This window comes from Diadema setosum, chromosome 10 (genome assembly GCF_964275005.1).
Source record: "Diadema setosum chromosome 10, eeDiaSeto1, whole genome shotgun sequence".
Lineage (NCBI taxonomy): Eukaryota > Metazoa > Echinodermata > Echinoidea > Diadematoida > Diadematidae > Diadema > Diadema setosum.
The window spans coordinates 28,683,749-28,706,646 of record NC_092694.1 but is presented as its reverse complement, the minus strand read 5'-3'; the positions used below and the strand labels follow the sequence as shown (position 1 = coordinate 28,706,646).

Below are 22,898 nucleotides of genomic sequence, written 5' to 3'. Positions count from 1 at the left end.
ATTTCGATTAAGCGTTCAGTTACTATAGATACATCATTCTCCATTCACCAACGCACGCACACACACAAGCACACACACAGACACACACACACACACACACCCACACTCACACACACACCCACACACACACACACATGTTAGTGTTAAGAACCCAAACTTGATGCCGCCACTTCCAGAAAGTGTGAGAAGAAGCAAATACAATTAATCATTCATGTTATCCGCACGTGCGAAATAACAGTAAAGATTTAGCCGAACAGAAATGAGGCGTACAGGCCCGCTAACTGTGTGCCTCGTGGCTGAGGACGGTGGAGTAGGTTATTGTAAGGGGGATGTAAGGGGAGGATAGTCAGGACCTATTTTGGGCATCACTGGTTTCAGAACATGGTGGTACAGAGTGGTATTGTCCCGGCCATCGAAACAAATTCCTACTCCACCTCGGAGGGGCTGAACACTCAACAACAACTTCCCACTCTTTCCTCTCTCGTGGTATTATGGGCCTGTAAATACAGCATAAGATGGTGAGGATTCGATACTTTTCAATGAGTAAGAGCACTTTCCGATACCCTCTTCCGACTCATTATATTAATAATTGTTACTTTCCTTTGTCTTAATGTGTGCCTGTATTCACATCTGCGCTATTTTGAGACTCGCTCAGTGATGTGAATGGAGAAGACAGTATGTATACCAACAGTGCCGGTCCTTTATTATTCGGGATCATAATTGTATTATGTGGCCAGCGCTTCGATACAAATTCTGCGAAGCCTGGTAATATAGCTTTTAATTTTCCAGATATTAAATCACTATAACAAACAGGTAGTATAGCCCGAGAGGAGATGAAACAAAGCGAACGACAATGCGACAAGAAAGATGGAAAAAAATAAAAACAAACAAATAAGGAGAATAAGATACACACGAACAGATGAAAGGACGGAAGAACTGGAAGGAGAGAATGAATAACAGAAAGAAATGCACTAAAACACGTTATGCGAGGGGAAAAAGTTGCAGGTACAAGTATGCACACGGATGAAGCTCCAAAACTTCTGAATATGCATTACACCATAAGGTAAACCCATGGGCAAGGACTTGCCTTTGTCATGAACCTGAGTAGATATATCGCAGGGTCTTTGCCGGGGTAGGTTTGACGATCGTCACTGACAAAAATGCATAAGTTGTATGTTTGTTGGTTGGTTTGTTTGTTTGTTTTTACGAGGAGGAGGAGGAGGAGGACGGAGGATAGAAGAGGAAGAAAGAAGAAGAGGAGGATGAGGAGGAGGAGGAGTAGGGGGAAAAGGAAGGAAAAGAACAAGGAATAATAATGATTACTTGTGTATTCAACTTATTATACCGTATAGTCTGTTTCTTTTCTTCCTCTTCTTCTTTTTTTTGTTTGCCTTTACCTGTGCTCAACTTCGAGATATTCTGTTCGCCTCTATCTCCTAGATAATACATATACCTATAGCTAGTAAAACGTGGAATCGCGCTTACATGGATTTGTTGTTGCTATGTCGGGCAAGCCTCAGCAGAGCTCTCTGGTTGTTTGCTACACCATTTTATTTTGTCACCAAGCCATGCATAGATTTTCATCGTTGTTGCAAACCCCATTCCTGACGGTTGATAGTAACGGTCCGTACATAAAGGAAATATACGAAATCCATACACCATGTTATACTGAAGCTAAATACCGGGTAGCGTCTGTAATTTCAGCTTATAGGCCTTGCTTATGCTGTCACACCCTGGCAGTCTGGCATATTGCTCTGTTGAATTATAGGCTACCCAACGAAACGAAAAAGAGAAGAACGAAAACTTAAAGTACTACGGGTATGTGTATACGTGCAATTCTGCACGCTGTATCATCACTAAAAGCGATAGCTTTATCAGATTATCCTAACTCTGTGGTCTCCCAAAGCACGGTAAATGGGCATTTGTGAAGAAAAAATATGAGCTATATACAGTACATCATAGTTGTGTCCAGACCATAGAAGTGTACGCGGGTCTCTCTGGTCCAACAGTGCTTCGCCCAACTGTTACTTCAGCAATCTTGCGTATCACCCTCTATCAACCACTGATACGGCGCGGCGTAGCCTTTCACACCGATCTCTATTAATAGTTCGCCTTTGAGCCGCCTTTGTGCTTCCCTATTATACCCACGTGGCTAATTCTCGGATATCCCTTTACGCGCGCAGTGTTCGGTGCAAACTCGCCGCAAGTGGAAAGTTCACGAGTTGTTCCAGTTTGTCCGCCACAAATCAAGTCAAATCGAACAACTTTAAACTTAGCTGTAAACTGTTTTTACTATCTCCCATTTTGATCAATCCTCCCCTTTTCTGTATCTTTGAGTTTACCCTTTGATTTTGTCAAGTTTAGGCTCTGCGTGTAGTTTCAAGTACACCAGATTCGAATCCGTATTAACATGGCAGATCCGAATGAACCTAATACCATTTTTGTCAGTATTCAACTTTTATAACAGTGAAAATAAGAATGTCTTGGGTGTCGTTCTAGAACTTCTTGATTTGTCTTTTCCTCTATATGACGATGTCGTCAAGTACAATAGTAAATCACATATTTCTGTGTCTATAGTCGGTGACTAATGATTCTCACCGGGGCGTATACGTCATTGTACGTAGTGCCCTAGACGCTTTCTGCCTGACTTTCTCAAGGCTGAGAGCTCACCGCGTGAGCAGTCTATAAAAGCCTTGAGCAAAGACTATGTCCTCACCTCGTTCGAGGAGTCGTGCGTTGCAGAGGGGGGTTTTCATGTCCCACTCGTCGCAATAGTGCGTGCTTTCGGTTTTCACTCGAGAGGCGGCCGTTTGGTGACACGCCCTTCGGTGGCGCAGTGTGGTATACGAGACCCATCCGCCAATAGCGCTGTCCAATAAATCGGATAGACCAGGTGCGCCTCTCATTATAGCCATCATAGGTATATAGTATCACACATGATCATTGGTCATGAAAGTTTTACTGTACTTTCACACTAATTCTGTTTGCCTCGTCTTGTCTAGTTTGTGTAGTCTAGTTAACCTTGCAATTGAGTCGATTTAATGAATACTTGCATGGGGGCAAAGTGGCTACAGTGTCGGAAAACAAAAACAAAAACATGTGACATCGTAAAGTACGTACATTATTGCTCAGCAAACACTTCCATGTCCGTCTTTGAAAAGGATGCCTCCCCTCTCTCTCTAAATATTAGATATTATTTCATATCATTTGTTTTGAATATGTTTATAAATGTCAATGTACTTTAACAAACGCGGATGTTTTTCAAATGTATGTTAGCATTATTATCTCGGTCAGTCGGACGTAAATAGGAAGGCCAATGATGCAATCCTCCAAATGTAGCGCAGAATGTGTGCAACTTTTGCATGGGTTTCCCTCGTCTCGTAAGATTTAGAGTTAGCAATGCTGCCTGCTTCCTCAAATGAATGCTCACTTGACGTGAGTGGTCTTTTCTCTGTTTGTTGTTTGTTTGTATGTTGTTTTGTTAAGGCTGTGTGTGTGTGGGGGGGGGGGGGCGGGGAGGGATGTACGCGGTGGCTAAGTGAAAGTTCTGTTCTGAAAGGTTTGGCAGTGCTAAGTGTAATATCCTCATTAGCAGGAATACTTGTCTTGTATTGCGTAAGTTTGTTTGTTTGTTAGTTTGGGTTTTTTTGTGGTAAAATAAAATGCAAACAATTTTAGAATTAAATCACCGGACCGTGAAAGAATGGCGTTTCAGACTATATGCGATACCACTCGATTAAACAGTGAACGGTATAACAGATGCCCTTTTATCATTCTTTACTTGCCCGTCACGGACATGAGGAAGAACAGTCGTCTGGCTGAATCGTGTGCCGTGCTGAAATAGATAAATGAAATGAAATGAAATGAAAGTGTATATGCGGTTGGCTGATCCCTTTGGCGTTGGGAAGTGATTTAAAACTTCTTGCTGTACTTTGAACAAGACGAGTTGGTGACGATCACAGGATTGTGATTTTTTTTATCTCATTTTGTCTCGATTTGATTCGTGTTGTTTTGTTTGCAGTTATGGGTTGCAGGGGATTTTGCTTTTTCAGATTTACGTTTCAGCTGTAGCTCTTGGACCCGCAACCATGCGGGTCAAGCGAGCGCTGTGGTATCCGTAGTGATATCCTGTAACATGAATAGAAGCGCCTACATGTTTTTTTTTTTTTTTTTTCCTACTCCACAATGAGTCTACAAAACTGGCGCGTGATTTTCGCTTTCGCTTCTTCGCCTGGGTCGTTGGAAGAAGGATTAATTTAGATGTGAAGTGTGTAAATTAGAACGCTGACTCAACTTTGACCACATAGATGCACACACACAACCCCCCCCCCCTCACACACACACGAACGCACACTTACACACGGAGCCGGAAGGAGCCAATGCCTTATAATATAAAAGAACACAATTTGTGTGTCTTGGTGAGCGTGGACATCATGGAAGCGGGTGGAATGGAATAAAGTCTTTATGTGGGGGGGGGGGGGGCGTATACAAAGCGATATTGAAAAAGTTGGATTGTCGCGGAAGAAAGATTCTGAGTTGACATTCTATTAGAAATTCGACTGTATGAAATGGTGCCAAGGTGACTTTTGCGGAAAGAGGGGGGGGGGGGGGTGAGAGAGAGAAAGAGAGACTGAGAGAGACTGAGGAAAGAAAGGGAGGTAGAAGAAGACACTCACATAAGGGAGAAAAAGTAACAGAAAATATAGTCAGGGAGGCAGACAAGGAGAGATAGCTGGGAAGAGAAAGATAGATGCCGGGGTGGCAAAAAAAAAAAAAAAGGAGAAAGAAGAGAAGAGGGATAGTTCGAGAGAGGGAGAGATAGAAAAAGAGAGGGAGAAAGAAATTGAGATGCATGGAGAGGAGACTTGGCTCCAATGGAATACATCGTGCCATTGGTCCTGATTCTTTTTTTTTTTTTTTTCTAAACGGATGGTATAATTTTGGTTGAGATGGGGCTTTAGAGTTGGTTTTTTTGTGAGATAATGAGAAACTACTTATGAAATATGAAAGAGCATAAATATGAAGAAATTTCAACCAAAAGGCGCTAAATCCATTGAAAATGATGGATTTAGCGCCTTATGGAAGCAAGCTCTTTTATACAATTCTACAAAGAAATCAAAGTCTATTTGATGAAAATCGGTTTGAAATGGCTGAGATATTCGAAAACAAAGTGGTCCTGACGAAAGCTGCTGCACAACTTTCATTAGGACCACTTTGTTTTTGGATTTCTCGGCCATTTCAAAACCGATTTTCATCAAATAAACCACTTGTAAAATATGAAAGAGCGTAAAGAGGAACTCAAAGTTTGTTTAATGAAAATTGGTTTTGAAACGGCTGATTGTAACGCACCTTTTATTAGGAACACTTTTATCTAAAATATCTCAGCCATTTCTCAACCAATTTTCATCGAATAAACTTTGAATTTCTCTTAGAATTGTATGCTCTTTAATATTTTGTAAGTGGTCTCTCATTATCTCACCAAAAAAAACCCAACAAAAAACAAACAAACTTGAAGCCCCATCTCAACCGAAACTATACCATCCCTTTAAAGCGAAGCGAAAAATAAAATGATGATAACAATATAGACTTAAGAGGGCACAAAGTCCCAACCCTGAACATTGAATATAATATGATAACCGCACACATGATGTAAAGACACAGAAGCGTGTGCATCGCGGAGGGAACGTTAGAAAGAAAAAAAAAAGAGTAAAGAGGGATCGAGGGGGAACGATAGAAGAAGAGAAGATGCAGGTATATGGGGTCCACATACAGACGGGGCATAGTACACCAACTCTGAATATGATTATATGCATTCTCTCTTCCCCCCAACAGGAGCGAGTTCATTTATCAGAAATAAAATATACCGAGGTCCCTCTGATCATAAATGGGGTTTACAGAGAGGGAGTTGGCAGGTTATAGCTGGCAGCCGCATATGGCAGACACTATCTCCCTTTCAGCTCTCCTGACTAGGAAAAAAAAATACAGGGGGGAGGGGGAGTTACACATTGGTACAATACTTATGCAGAGGCGGTTTCAAGCTAAATCGCGTATGATGGTATACCGTCATTTTGATTCATTTTTTTTCCTTTCCTATAGGGAAGTTGCTTATATCTATCATGGTTTATCTGAAGGAAGGCAATGCATTAAACAATAAATGAATGAATGAATGAAACGTTGAAACACGCACAAGGTTCGACTGGCATTTTGAAAGGTATAGCTATTCGAATGTGGGCAAGAAAACGACGTGAAATTTCTCTCACGTGATCCTTAATATCATTACAGGTAGTAATTGTCTTTATACGTTTTTAAAGGCATGGAACATCGCGCATCTTATGTTTCCTAGAAAGAATACTTTTCTATGTAGGCATTGATATCTCTGTACGAATTAGGACATAGTAACAGCCAGCGTCAATCCGCAAATTTCGAAAATAAAACGGTGGGCCTTATTTCAGCCCTTCAAAAAGTTCCCGCGCTTTCTCAAGCAGTAAAACAGAATGTACAATACTAAGGGGATATGCATGTATCTCGAATCATGTATTGGATACTGTGATCACTGGACAATATATGGAAATACTAAGTATATGAACTGTGGGCACTACCTTAGTTAATATTTTTCCCGCTTCTAAAGCAGTAAAATAGAATACTGAGGTAAACTATAGTAGTGGTTATGCATATAATTATCTCGATTCATATTGTAACAATTAGAATAACTTTGCAATATTTCGAAAGATAGGAACGACGGGAAGAAGAGAGAACGGGCAAGATAGATAGATAGATAGAAAGATATATAGATAGATAGATAGATAGATAGATAGATAGATAGATAGATAGATAGATAGATAGATAGATAGATAGATATAGATAGATAGATAGATAGATAGATAGATAGATAGATAGATAGATAGATAGATATAGATAGATAGATAGATAGATAGATAGATAGATAGATAGATAGATAAAGAGAGAGGGATAGAGAGAGATGGGGGAGCAATGCGAGGACAAGTTACAGTCACGTGGACAGACGTGTACGGGTGGTGTTGACGTACACCCTCTGCTACGCGGTCGACAAAGGACCAGTCAGTGCAGGGGTTAAAGAATAGCAAACAAAACATACAACTAAACGAGTGATGACGTGCTGTTATTATGCCCATAAACACGTAATATCGGGTGGAGTCGCCTTGATCGTGAATTTCGCCCTCTCTCTTTTGGAGCGAGGCAGTGCGTCACATTGTCTGGGGGCAATATTCATATGAATATAGGATCGTTTGGAGACACCATCGAAGTTAGAGCTACGCCAGCCCTGGGAAAGGATAAAAAAAAAAGAAGGAGAAGAAGGAAAAGAAGAAGCATAAAAAGGTTTATCAAATGAAAGGGAAAGACGAACGAATTTTGAAAACATCGGGACTAGTCTTTTTGTCCAGGCGCTTATGTTCGTTACCCATCTGGGCACTGATGTCATCCTTATAGGACTATGGATGATATATTTTGTTCTCTTCGTCATGACTGCGTATAGAACACATATTATTATATTTTTTTTTCGATGATTATTACGTCACATCCGACAAACATCTGCGCCGCGGTATACCGAAATACTGTCACATAATAAAAAGCATCGTGAATATTCGAACGCAGTAGCCAGGAGGGGAACTTGTTGATGCTGAGCTGAATGTTTTCGAACGATGGTGAACTTTAATGCAAAAGAACAAGAAAATATACTTGCGGTTTTCAAACGGCAAATGCGTGCACGTCACATAATAGACCTGACGCCCTTGTCAAAACTAACAGTGAGCGTTACGTCCCCACCCTCCTCCCCAAACTCACCCACTTGCGTAGTCAATTACGCAAACAGGTTTGATTGTTATGGGGTTTTCTTCAGTTTGTAGTACATCGCACATGCTGGCAAAATTATGTGCATGAAGGAGGAATATAGACGAGGTCCTCGAAGAAAAAAAAGGCCAGATAATCAAAGGTATCCGAAATGCGCAAACTGTTCCCTCTGACGGAGTTGGGACTAAAAGGAAACAAAACACACCGCCGTAAAAGACACACCATGCTCGTTTGAATGCGTGAATCGATGCTGCTTTTGCAAACCAGACAGACAGAAAGACATAAGCGACTGACTTATGACGTTAGCAGATGTCATGATAGTGTAAATAAATGTGTGATACTTATAATCACAACTAAATCCAAGCGACAAGGGTTCACGCGTTCACTAAACCTCGTCAACAGCTATACATATTTTGTTTTTCTTCCGTGCAAAAAAAAAAAAAAATAAAAGTTCAAATATTCGTAATATGCATGTCACATACTGCATCAATATAAGCGCTCGAATCAATCACTATGACGCGCAGTACGCTCTTAGCAGCCAGGGCACAGACGACAAACTGAATGATGAAAATAAGTTCAGGTTCTCATCGTCATTGAAAAACTTAGCTTTGGGAGCAAGACAAACTCGACTTCACTCCTTCCCGATCAAAACATCCTCGAGGAATGTCAAAAAGACCACCTTCACCACCACCACCAACAACAACAACAACAACAGGAAAAAGCTACAATAGACCGGGAAATAGAAATGTCACTCTATGATTATGCCATGCGTTGTTCTGAAGATAAGCATCATTATGGTAATGGGTGCTGTACTTTTATGTTCTGTGTTTTATCGTTTATGTCTTCATTATATATTTCACTAGGGATGTAGAAAAAAGGTATCAGATTTTGAGTAGGTTTTTCCCACAGATGAAGAAAAAGAATATTTGTAACTTTTATTGAACAACATATCTCACACACACATTTATTATATTCTTGTATTATTCTAACGTTTTATATATATGACAGCCGTGATACTCTGCCATCGGTTTCTAAATTAATTGTCCTTTTGTTGGATACCCCATTCCATATACATCTGTATTACAAAAATTGTCACGTTCCAAATTCGCGCGTGCTCAGTCTGTATCATGTTATTGTATGCGAAATGTAGAAAAATCAATGAACGTAAGAGTGTGAAATGTGAAATTATGATATGACTTTCCCTCATCCCAGGCAAAACAATCTCACCCCCTGAGGATCGGTGTCGGTCGTTGAATTTTTCGTATCAAGCTGTCCACGTGACATAAAAGAAATGAAAACTTCATCACTCTTGACTGACGCCGTGTCCTGAATGTCGATGAACCTCGGGCCGTATCACTGAGCCAGAAGCCCGGACAGTACATATAAGTAGCACTGTCGGGCACATTCCATTATGGTTGCCATGGAAATGGCAGGGAGTTGATGCAAACCAGTCGAGCTCGTCAGGTCGATAGCGATTAAGTTGCCCTGTATCGATCACGGCGGATAAGTCTGAATCTTCAGACGATAAGGGGACAGCTGAGGCAGAGACGCAGCTGATGCCACGGCCTTTCGTTGTGTTTGAGTCAAGGGAAGATTACAACGGAGAAACTACAACACTTATAGGACTTCTGATCCTTTACCCATCTAATACTAGGTCGCACCCCGCTGGGTCACCCTCTGACATGAAGGGCGTGGCTTACAGGAGGAGGAGGGGAGCAGATATGCCCCCCTGTCTTTGTCTCCGGTACCCCCATTTTGTCTATATAGGCCTAAGAACAGCAATTGAGTGATCTTCAGTCTGGCCGAGTTGGGTATACACTCGTAAGACAAAGGTTCTTGAAAGAAAGGCCCGGTTGAAACACGTGCATCGTGTACCATGTGTGGTATATACCCACAAAACTATAGTAGTGGTATTACCCCGCTTCAGAAACCAGCCCTGTTTCAAGATCGGAGGTTTTTGTTTTTCCGTGAAAGGGTGCTCTTGTCTCCGGCGAATGTAACAGCTCCGTATGATAATAGCACGCATCGAGTATATAACAATGGGCGGGATCAAACAAAGAGTGATCTGGTTTCGATGTATGGTGTCATTCCCATACGACAGAGGAGTGGATTCACTACAGTGTATATCGGATGACATAATAATGAATCTATATACCATCGCTATATCTCTTCCCCTCTATCCATATCTCCTACTTTCACTTTTCTCCTTCTCCATGCATATATCCATAATATACATCAACCAACATTGCTCTGCCTCTCTCCCTCTCCATCAATGCCCCCCCCCCTCCCGATTCCCCACCCTCTTCCTTCTCTCCTCAATATATTATTGTTATCAAGAGAATCACCCAATCACTCATACGCAATTACGACGTTCGCTCAGAAATCCAGACTATTCGAACAGCACATCACTTTTAATCCTCAGAGAGAGAGAAAAGAAAATGTGTATACTAATAAGATACGTCTCGCTAAAACGTGACATTATAACATGACTACGTAAACAGAACTGACATCGCGTCATTGCATTACTGTTCGTTCTTTACCGATTGCACATCATTTTCTGTCAAAGTAGATATAGTGCCATACTGATCAATCTATTGATTGTGGACATCTTTGGCAAGATAAGACATAATCCCGTTCTTCAGCATCTACGGCACGGTGATGGAGCCAATGTTTTGCTATCGATAACTCTATCGATAACTCTATCGATAAAAGTGGCATTCTACGCATGGACACTGTATAGCTGTGCAAAGATTCTGTAAGAAGTCTGGTTATAGAGTCTGACAGCGTTTTCTTATGATTTTGTTTCGCATTTCTGACGTTGTCAACCTTGCCAGCAAGCTGTTGCCCAATCAACAGATCAATGACCTCATGATAGTGTTGGTTTTTTTTTTTCATTCTTCAAAGAATTCACAAATAATTTTCAAACTTGTAACTACCATCGTAATTAGATTTCGGTTTCATTCAGAAAATCCTTTGCAGAAATTTAAAAGAATGCCTCATTCAAAGTCGACATGCCCGAATCTAAATTTTTGCAACGAACACCTAGAAAACACATTCGAATGATGTAAATAATATGTTTACTTTCATATCAAGAATCTCAATTCTTTTTTTCCCCTGTTTTCTAAGAGAGAAAGAGAGAGAGAGCTTTGCACGCAATCAGTCTTGAGAGAGGGGGAAAAGTAGAGAGAGAAAGAGATGGGGGAGAGGGATGGGGAGGGATAGAAGAGGGGACTCATCTTGTTTAGCCTCATGACGCGTTTTTCTCGAACATGTCACCGGATGACTTGAAACGTATCAAGGGGGTTTTGCTTTTGTTTTGTTTTTTCTGTTTCTTATTTTTGTTTCCGAGTTTAAGCACTTGCTTTCAATATTCATGGTGGCGAAGATAAGGTGGTGGGCGCTATACAAATGCAAGTATACTGGGGGGGGGGGGGGGTACATACAGAAGCGCCCGACCAATGCATGCAATTACAAAGAATGATTTGAGGCGCCCCACAGAATGCTGAAGAGCCGCGTTTGCGTTAATTAGCCTGCAGCGGGCATGGCGGTCCATGAAGAAGGGGTGAGTTCACGTATACCACTCCTTCAATTTCACGACTTCCAGAACACCCCCATCGCTGCTTGGTGCGTACATTCTGCAGTGCCAACGTAGTTCACGTGAGAGGTGCGCAGGAGAAGTGCGTTGTGGGCGGAGGGGGTGGGATGGGGGGAAAGGGGGTGGTTTATGCTTCTCGCAAGATAAATGTGTAAGACGAAATGATACTCGAAGAAGCAGAGAAAAGACTTCGCAACGTTTTCGCCTGCAGGCTAGGTTTAGCAAGTAATACGGCTGTGATTGCAACCTGGAAAAATTTTCTGGTATCAACTGTTTGCATTCTTCTAGCTCATTGTATTTTCCCCCTTTTAGATAGTGCAAGAGTTTTCGTCGTCTCTATGGATCATTTCGTCCATCATTCTATCTATTTATCTATCTATCTATCTATCTATCTATCTATCTATCTATCTTTCTATCTATCTATCTATCTATCTATCTATCTGTCTATCTATCTATCTATCTATCTATCTATCTATCTATCTATCTATCTATCTATCTATCTCTACAACCCCAAGCACATTGACTTTATTCAAGTACAATGAGCAATATACTACGAACTCGCTTGCAAATTATTTGGGTTTTCTCCTCATTATTTCCTGTTTTAAAGGCGTTTTTTTCTTCTTCTTCCTTTCCTTCTGTGGATATATGCTTCGATTGAAATGAGTGAAGGATAGCTGTGAGATATATAGGAAAAGTGATGGAGTTGGACGAATCGGTATTTTAAATGCAAACGTGCCAACGAACGCGCCGTGTTTGTGAAAGCGTCTTTCAGAGGTAGTAAGATAGGGAGCCGGCTTGTGAAACAAATCCCTTTAAATCCCGGTAATAATAGCCCTGAGAAAGTTTTAGGAAGGGTACATTCAAGGAAATAGTTCACTCCATGAATTCGTAATAGCATAATAGTTCGAAAGAAATGTTCGCGCTATAATCATCATCATCAATATTCTAAGGTGGGACTCCCCCTACTTAGTCTTTAGTAAAGTACACGCAGAAGGGTTAGATACACTTTTCAACACCGGTAATTTCAATTTCATGTTTTTCCACTTCTTGGCCCCTACAATAGCCCAAGGTAATGAGTGTGTATGCTGACTTTAGCCAATAGCCTACAGTATCATCATCTATAAGGTGATGCATATATTATCAGGTATGAAAAACTGATTCTGTTAATGCAATTTTGCTTATTAATGATATCTTATACGTTAGTTGAATGCGAACTGCGAGTAATTCTTGTCTAATAGCTGTTCATCCTAAATTTTGCGTCGTCAATACGCGAGCAGCGCGTGCCAAGGAAACGTTTTGAAAAACACCCCATATATACAGCCCCGCTTGTGAGTCTTGAAAGCACAGCCTCCCCGTTTGTGCGATCTCCTTCTGAGGCAGCTTTTCCACTTAGGATGTTCAGACTTGTAATTAGGTATTGTCTTCTCAAATTACTTTGTTTTTGAGACGTCAGTGGGATGTGTTCATGAACACTTCGTGGCGGAAAGAAAGAGGCTTCTAGTCTCGACTCCCGACGATGCCGTATACAGTGTGTGATATCGCTGATGAGTATAAAAGGACTTACATCCACCTCCCTCCTTTTCCCTCACCCACTAACCCAGACACTCTTCAAAAAAAAAAAAGGGAAAAAAAAAGGGAAAAAAAATCGTTGGACCGCGCTATGCATGGCGGATGCTCTCGTTTTATCAAATATCAATAGAAGTGTCTTGCATGGTCTTGTTAATTCACTTAGCCGTATTATAGCTGAGGCGTTTTCATGCTAAAGCAACTTTGACACGATGACACGGCCGACTTTGGTAACAGTAAATAGCTGTATCTCCGGCTGGACTAGATACGGTACCATACACTGAGATACCGCGAATCTTTTATTCTGTGTAGTTGCCATCGGTAACGCTATATAGCGTTGATGAACTCGTTGGGGTGATGCTTATGCAGCGTGTTTAGTGTGGTACCAATACGTGAATCGGAGTTATCTTGACCATAGCCATGACAGAGGGTGAATATTTTGTCAGATCTTACTGATATGACTGACCAAGGGCATGCGAGAGATTCTTTTCGCGCTATCACACCATGGTGACTGTTATACTTTGCCGGTGGTTTATAGTAGCTTCTTCTTTTCTTCTGTATTTTGTTTTTGTTTTTTGCTGTTGTTTTTCTTATTTTAAGGGCACTTGTTATTGCGAAGTAACACCCACTCTTCAGAGGTAAAGCGTCACCTCTTGCAAATGGGAAACTAGCCGGCTGTATATTTATGTATGCAATCAATAGTTACGGCCATTTCGCATAAGCTATAGGCTCTCGGCCTTTCGGTTAAGATCATGTGGCTTCGTAGGGATAGCTGGAGGGGGGGGGGGAGGGGAGAAGGGGGGGGGGGAGGAGAGAAAGAAAAGATGAGTAGTACAAATTGCCTGTCAAGCACATACGAGTAGGGTGAGATAGAGTTTGATGTATCGTTGGAGTGACTGACCCTCCGGGTGCCAGCCGCACGCAAAGGGTTAACCCGATACACTTGGCAAGCGGGAACGAGCACCGACCGTCGCGGGCGTAAGGTCATCAACGAGCCATTGTTTCCTTCGTGATCTTGGCTCTCCTCTACCCCGTTGCCTTGAAGCTGTATTTTAGTTTGTGGGGGGGGGGGGCGTTTACTACTTCTTTTTTTTTTTGGGGGGGGGGGATGGGGAGAGCAGGAGCTACAGGTTACTTGAGAAGTATGGCTTTTTAAAACGCGAAACAAAGCAAGGAAGGATATACGCGAAGGAAAATAAACTAATCCTGTTTTCCGTGATACAACTCCTCTTCACGGAATGAACACTTCTTCTTTTATATCTTCACTATACTGACTTCAGGTCAGCCTTATTTTCTTGGTCAAAATTATTCTATCAAAAGAGGGGGGAAAGTGAGCTCTTAATCCGTAAAAGAATCGTTTAATCGCTCTATGTGCGAAATTGTGTATCACATTAATCTACGGTAGATGTTGAACTCTTTTCCACAATTCACTCTGAAACATAACAATCATGACAATTTCGACGAGAGTGAACTTAACCTGAGATCATCAGGTAATATTGAATTAGATGATACGCTCTTAGCCAGATATTGATCAATCTTGAAGATAAACAATGAACAAAGTCGATTTCAGTGACACATTCTCAGCTAATGCTGATGTACACGTAAGAGAGCATGGTAATACCAATGATTATTTAAGATCAATACCTTGAAGTTCTGATGTATCTATTTTTTGACTAGTTTAAACAATTATATTTGAATTTCGTTCTGTTTGTCCCGACAATGCGGATTAGGTATCGTCGAAACGCCTGTGTTCGAGTCTAACCCAGACAGTGACTTCTGTGCCCCCCTATGCATGCATGCAACAGCCCGTCGACACCGATCGTCTGTTGGCTGCGTGCGTAGAAACGGGCATGGGAGCGGCGCAAAGTAGATGCCCTTTTCATATTATATTAGTTCCCTTTTCACAATGCCCTCGCCCCCGTCACCACGGCAGCGAGGCTTTCCAACAACCATCCAGGGTCGCTTGTATCAATAGCGATGTACATCAATTCCCTTTTCACCCAACCTGCGTCCTCGTTTTAAGCCGACGTTGGAACTAGGCGCTCTCCCCCTCGCCCGCCTTTTGTGCTGTGTTTTTTTCGCTCCAAGGACTTCACCGCGCCCCTCACAGCTAGCGCTCTCTCTCCCCCCTTTTCCCCTCTCCAGCTCTCAAATTGTCTCCTCGTTCGCAACGTCTCCTTTCCGCTGTTTGGCTGGAGTGAAAGCCTTTAGTCACATCTGATGTTGACGTTACGCTGCCTATTCGTTTCATAAAAGAGAACCTTTGCATATTTGATGATATCGCACCATGCGAGTCGGTTGGGGGGCTACCGGACAGTATCGAATGCGATACGAATTTAAATGAAAGTTGCAAAAAAAAAAAGGAAAGGAAGGAATGAAATAAAGAGCTGGTTGTGTCCAAACAGTGCTGAACCCCAGTGCCACACGCAGGTAATCTCCCCACATACGGTTCGAAAGAACTGTGGAGTGACGTGTGGGTTTTCCTATTTGCCCACTACCGACAAAATCCGTGTCGTATCGTCATCTCCACTGACTTTTTTACGATCAGCTAGTATAGGGTCACTCAGAAAAGCGTCGCGAAAGTGACTAATTCGAGTGTGAACTTACCACTTCCAAACTGAGTGAGAGAAGCTGTTTCGATAGCCTTTCTTTTCTTTTTTTTTGTTTTTGTTTTTGCAACCCTGAGAAAAAACAGTGATAATCTTCCAACACACCCCGTCATGAAGTTGTAAGACGTGAGCCAATTTGAAGGGAATTCTCTTCGAAGAGAAAACTGGATGATCAAAACCGATGAGAGCGTAGAACAAGTCCTCCCCCCCCCCCCCATATACTGAGCAAAATCAGGCAACTCATGGGAACATATAAAGACAGAAGATTATTACGCGTTTCGGGACTTGATTATGTACGTGTTTTACCTGCGTTGGATTCTTCATTATGTGTACACAAAGAGAAAAAAGCAAACATGTATTACATTTTCATAGAGATGCAGTGATGTTCAGAATGTGGACATGGCTTCAGATAGATATTCTCATCACATAAATTTGACATACGAACTCTTCAACAGTTATATGCATGAACGCGCCGAGCTCATTTCCAACAACATAGCAAAAAAAAAAAAAACAAAAAACAAAAACAAACAAACAGCTAATATCTGGACAAAGTCATTGCCGAAGCAATTAGCTGATAAGACGATAGCAATGATATGGCATACTGGTATAGAATATGGGATTATAAATAGAGAGAATTGAAGAAAAAAAAATGCAAATTTTGCTGTTGAGATGCATGATCGTTCCCATGGAAATCCATCGGAACAAACAATGCCAAATAACCAAATTGATAGAGATTTATTGACCGCGAGATAGACTGGCAGCATATATGGGTATATAAGAATAGATCTTGAAGGCGCACAGCTAATAAAGCCACTGGTATCGATACTTGATTCTCCTCTCTGATTTTTTTTTTCTTTTTAATACCATTTATCTGCCCATCTCCCGCAAATAATGAACTTAATCTGCGAGCGATATCTGCGCGGGCGACCCCAAATTCGGAAACAAGAGGAAAGTGATCCCCATTAGAGGAGAAGATAGCCAGATGCCTCGGATAATTGCCGCGCACATCCAGTCAACTGACAAGTCGATTAGGAAGTATACCTACATTTGGAGAACGACAACGTCAACGACAACAACAGCAACAGCAACAACAACAAAAAAAAAAAAAAATAACCAGAGAGATCAGGGAAGTAAAATGTGCAGGAGATGTGGAAGCTTCATGTTAGCATTAGGCGGTTGCCTCCGAGACGTGGTTACTTTCCACAGATTTGAATCACAGCACACCCGGATCCCGAACAATGAGGGTGAATCGTCTGCATTTTATCTCGAGCCATGCACGAGTGGAATCCCATTGCTCGAATAGAATCTGATATGAGTATTATGTTCGACGTGTATTTGGAGTGACCGCTCACGAAAGAGGGTGAATATGCCAGGACATTCGCCATAATATACCCCAATCATGAGCTCGTCGAATTCGGTCGGTTCTTTAACGTCTACCCTGTCGGCAGAAAAACCATGCAGATATTGGTGTATATAACGGAAACAAGATGTAAACATCCGTGATTTTATTATAGAGTTTTGAATAGTAAAGGTCTTCGGCGGCTTCCACGACCTCGCCCTTTATTCCTCTTCGTCATCGAGTTCATTACTGCCTCATACTGTAATGTGCACCATCTTCCACTTCATCGTAATCATAAAATAGGATACAATAGTATTTGTGTTTCTGTTTATTTTATTTTATTTTGTTGTTGTTGTTGTTGTTGTTTTGTTTTTGTTTTTGTGTTGTTTTTTTGCTTTTGCTGCTGTGCATTAGATGTGCGCTTTTGCAGGGGTGCATGAAATTGTTGTATACCTTGAACCTAAATAAATTTGAACAAAGATACGAATCGTACATTGATATTACCATATGTCACTATATGCAAAGTTTGTGTGTGTGTATAGTCGTGTACGATATGTGAACATGATAATGCAGAATTTTTAATAATAGGATTTGTTTGTGTTCTCTACAATAGTTTCAAATGAAGGAGAAACTGGCGTTATTTTTGCCGGTTGTTAGCCTTATTTTAATCTTCTCTGTTAGTTTCCAGTGACACATTCCTACATAATTATAATCTTTCCGTGAAAGTAAATCATAATACTATTCATGACAAAATAGATATAATATTATTATACTGGAAGTGTTCTCTTTCATAATTTCGTGACACATTACTTCTTATAAATGCACTTTGGCACTAGCCTGTGTATTTTAATTATCACAAACATTTTATTATCATGACCAAGCATCAACAACACGTACCCCATTGCATCCACCCCACTAACAAAAGAAAACAAATAATATACAGTGTATAGGGAAGCCAATGCAATATGTTTACGGGTGTTTGATTTAGTTCAGTTTTCCTAATTATTTCTTGGGAGTGGGAAGGTCATTCAGAGGAGCTTGAGAGAGAGAGAGAGATTAGATGAGCATGAATATCACTGAAAAATATTCTTCGATATTATACCAGCTCCCTGACCCCCGCCTGAAAATGAATGAACACTCTCCTCTATACGCACTCCCCTCTCTCTCCATCACGCTACCAGTGAGCACAAAGAAAAATCGTCCCTCCATCATTAGCAGAGTTACGTAATAGGGTACTAATCCGCCACTCGCTTCCCCCTCTCCGTGCTCATCAAATACTCCCCTATGGCTTGTTTCTGTCCTCCCTTACAAAGTCTCGCTGATGAGAATTAAAAAAAAGGAAAAAAAGAACAACAACAACAAGAGGAGGGCTGAGATGCCTAGCTGACAAACATATACTAATTAGATGCGCTTTCCAGAATTGGAGGCCGGCTGGACAGCGGAAACGGGACTACATCTTGTACAAAGACTTTCATGATTACTATTTTTCTTTTTCGTTATCCTCTGCTATAAAAGGTTTTTCCCCTTGATTTTTCCCCCAAGCCGATGAGTGAAATTCTGAAGTCAGTTTTGAAGTCATTATCGAGTCACCATTGAAGTGGAAATATGATATAATAATGTAATATAATATGATATAATATAATTTAAAATGATATAATATAATATAAAATAAAATAATATAATATAATATATTATAATATAATATAATATAATATAATATAATATAATATAATATAATATAATATAATATAATATAATATAATATAACATAATATAATATAATATAATATAATATAATATAACATAATATAATATAATATAATATAATATAATATAATAACATGATATGATATTATATCATATAATATAATACAATATTATGTGGTGTTAGGTTCATTATGAAATTAATCAGTTAATTTCTTTCTGGAGTCTTTCGTTTGCATGTGTAAGTGTTATTTATGCGTTGTTGGTCAATGAAGGCATATCAGTGGAATAGCTGTATACACGGCTTAATAATCACATACATGTCATATATCTATACTTCAACTATTGATCTACATTATTAAGTACGTAGGTCCTTGTATGCGCCTACGCATGTATCCATGTATGTCTGTATGTACATACACGCACACATACGTATACAGACATACATGCATACATACATACACACAGTGATTGCTGATAATGAGACAGGCGTAGTGTTACTCTGTTTCTTTTTCTTTTGTAGCGCGCTGTTCTCGCTCAGTTACCTTCTCACTTATGAATTCATTTTGACATCCCCCTAATGCTTTCTCCGCCACCCATCCACAGTAGATCCTCAGTGTCGGAAGTGTCGTCTCCCCATCCCCCTCTCTTTCTCTCGGTCTCTCTTCCTCTCTCTCTCTCTCCCTGTCTTGTCTCATTACTCGCGTGTTACTCCCTTTCTCAAACTCTATCGTTATCATGTCAATGTCTCATCTCGAACTTTTTCCCTCTTTTCTCTTTCTCATCAATTGTGACTTTCCGTTGTCATCTTCCGCTTCGTCTTTGCTTGGGGTGTAAAACCCTTTGTATGCGTAATGATATAAGATCTTGCCTATGGTGGATTCCCCTTCTTCAAGATAGGAGGCAAGTCGTCCACAGTAAGGTGATATCAGATGCAGCGTCTTTACGACGCTCGGCTCCTATCCATTGTCTTTCAGCAATGTGTTCAGTGCCGTTTGACTCGGTGACGTGAAGTGGACGTGCGCGCGTCCGCGCGGTTTCATGCGGAGCGTGTAGCGCCTCAATCAATATCTGCACGCGCGCTACATCTTCTTTTCCGATCAGATCGCGTGCACCCGCGACGCGGCCTCACGGCAGAAGGCTAAATGCACTGGCTGCGATAGAGAGAGAGAGATTCAAGGTCCACTGCTGTGCTGTCGCCCCCCTGTGTAACTCGGCGTTCCGCTCATTCGTACCGATTGGCTGACATATTCCACCCCTCTCCCCCTTACCTCACCCCATCCCCAAGTCCAGTATGCACGTTCAAACACGCAAAGAGAGGACACATGCCACACACAGATACACTCACCCCTCCCTTGCCCCCCCCCCCCCATCACAACTCTACCCTTTAGCTCTGTAACGACTTGCCTTAACGCGTTCATACCCTCAGGCAAGATTTACCTGCGACACAGCTATGACACTCAAAAAGAGTCTATTGATCATGCATGATGTGAAAATAACTTAAACATAAAATAGAAATACTCCTCCACGACACCGTTGAATGGTTACATCGAACAATATTTAGGGATATTGTGTACGAAAAAAAAAAAAAAAAACTCTTCAAAGCTTTACAACAAGTCTCTGGGCCGTAAACAGGAAATCCTGGGTTCAACATCCGTATGCCCCTCCCTGACCCAAGTGCCTGAGCGGTGAATGACAGTCCTTCGATAGTGGTTACGAGAAGGCCCTGTAACACCTTTAAAAATGGCGTTCACATAGAATAGTCTTTTATGACTTTCCTTTTATTTCTGTTTTCTGGTGATGATGATAATAAGTATTATTTTCGTCATCATAATCATTGTTGTTAAAATGATTATCATTAATGCATCACCATCATCTTCACCATCATCATCGTCATCATCACCATCATCATCTTCATCATCATCATTATCATCATCGTCATCACCATCATCATCATCATCATCATCATCACCATCATCACCATCATCATCATCATCATCATCATCATCATCATCATCACCATCATCACCATCATCATCATCATCATCATCATCATCATCATCATCACCATCATTATCAACATTATACCGTGACCATCACCATCGTCGTTATCACTACAATACTCGCTCCCAGCCCTCCTCTCAAAGTGAAATGCATTTCTTCACGTGTAATAACTTGCGAGATGATATTTTGTCTTAGTAAATAATGGTCGAGATGCTTGAACACAAATGAAAAACTGTTCATGCCCGAACAATTATGTTGCTGTGATGATACATACTGTATCAGCAGTCAAGTTTGAAGCTTTTAATTTGGGGAGAGGTTGTAAAAGGTATCAACTTTTCTCCATCGCAAGCACCTTGATTGTTTAGAATAGCATACAATCCGTCATACTTAAACGCTAAATTAAGTTTGTGACTCATGTGACTAATGTGCCACAGCCTATAAGCGCCATCGCTATCTAATCAATGCCAATTTGCCCCGGGGAAATTATGATCTATAGCTTCAGGGTAAAAATATACCCTATAAGGTTTCAGAGGGTGCATAAGCCGTAGGAAGACCAAGGAACATCTTAAAATCCATTTCAACCTCGGCTGCGGTTCAATGTTAACTTTTAAACATCACATCTCCCATGCCTCATGCTGTCTTCAAAATATGCACTGAGAGGGAGGTTAGACGTTCTCCCCAAACATGCCAAAGGTGGATTCAACCTTTAAGAACTCTTCTCTTCGAGAGGGAGGGCTTTTAAGCGGTGCGTCAGAGTCGCCCTCCCTTGCTCGTTGGCCGCGGCCTCCGCCTAGCTCGGGCCTCCCCCGTGCCTCTCGGAGCGGCAGCTGCTCGCATGCCGTTTGCTACCAAATAAGGTCGCTAGCGGCTGTGATGGGGGTTGAAGGGGTAGGGGGTAAGGGGCCAGGGCATGGCTGGAGGAACTACCTCACCCACGCCGAAAATGAAAGTAAGGAAGAAAGGGTCAATTTGTTCCCCCTTTAGGCTCACTGATAACCCCTCTGTCTCTTGTGAAAGGTATTCGTCATTGTGCTCGAATGCGATTGATATTAAGCAGGTATGCAAAGTACTAAAGGAGGCGCAGGTGCACCATCAACCAGAGTTTGTCTATTTGGTTCTCTACATCCAACGTTTGACAATAATAATACTTTGATTAAAGAAGGTTTTACACAGCCAGTAAGTTCACTTTAATGTTCTTCATTGGATTCTACGAATATACGAAAACTTTCAAAGTTAAAAGCTGGTTCATGTATATATAGTTGCAAAAGTTTTGTCAAACTTGTTGTGTGACAAAAATCCATGAGAACTTTTCTCTATCTTCTCTCAGTATTGATTGTTTGATTGTGTGAATGTGTGTGTCTGTCTGTTGGTTTGTTTGTGCAGTATGATACATATTGGCTGCATTTTGTCAAACGGTTTTTAACAACAAGTAGAAAATAGACCATTCCTCACCTTGTTAACTGAATCGTGTCGGATTAAATTTTCAAGTTAACAAATTATTTCACTCATAGAGTTGTAAAATGAGAACTGTGGCACTCTTGATCGATGTATATTTTTTATCAGTTGGTTAGCAGTCATGAGTAAGGCTGTTGCTTTTAGTCTCTCAGAAGTTGAGAAATTTAGGGGAAAAAGAACTTGTGGTAGGTGAAATACTATCTCAAAACACAGTTTAAAACTGTTTCTCTCCCTATACGGCCACTGTTAATAACCCATGCACGCTTGCAAAAACAGAAATAGATCATTCCTCTTTCGAAATCTGATGCCTTAAGGGGGTCTATCTTGGTTAAATGGTTGGAAACCCTGACTCTTAAATGGAAGGTCCCGAATTCGAGTCATGCTCGTCGCTTCGTACATCCTTGGACAATATTTTATTCAGGATGATCCTCTCAATCAATGCTCACAAAATGAGTAATCATGATGATTTCATGGTAATGGCAATGCTAACACCAAACACAAGGCTTGCCAGTTGAATTTGACCATACCAATAATGTTAGTATTATTGTTCTTATCAATATCACAATAATTTTGTTTCTACAGTTATCAATATCATTTTCATTATCTTGTCATTATCGTTATTGTCATTGATGCCCATAATTATGGCTATCAATGTTGTTATTACTGACGTCACAATCATCAGCATTATCATCATCATCGTCGTCGTCGTCGTCGTCATCATCATCATCCTCACCTTCATCGCTGCCATTGCCACTATAATCACTAATGTGAAATATCAGCAATTCATAACGAATCTTGC

General features: G+C 41.0%; 1 protein-coding gene across 1 annotated transcript in view; it reads left to right on the top strand.

Annotated features, from left to right (window-relative positions):
• The window catches only part of LOC140233700 (nucleolar protein 4-like), a 65,162-nt gene that overhangs the window by 17,542 nt on the left and 24,722 nt on the right, over nt 1–22,898 (top strand). The window lies entirely within an intron of this gene.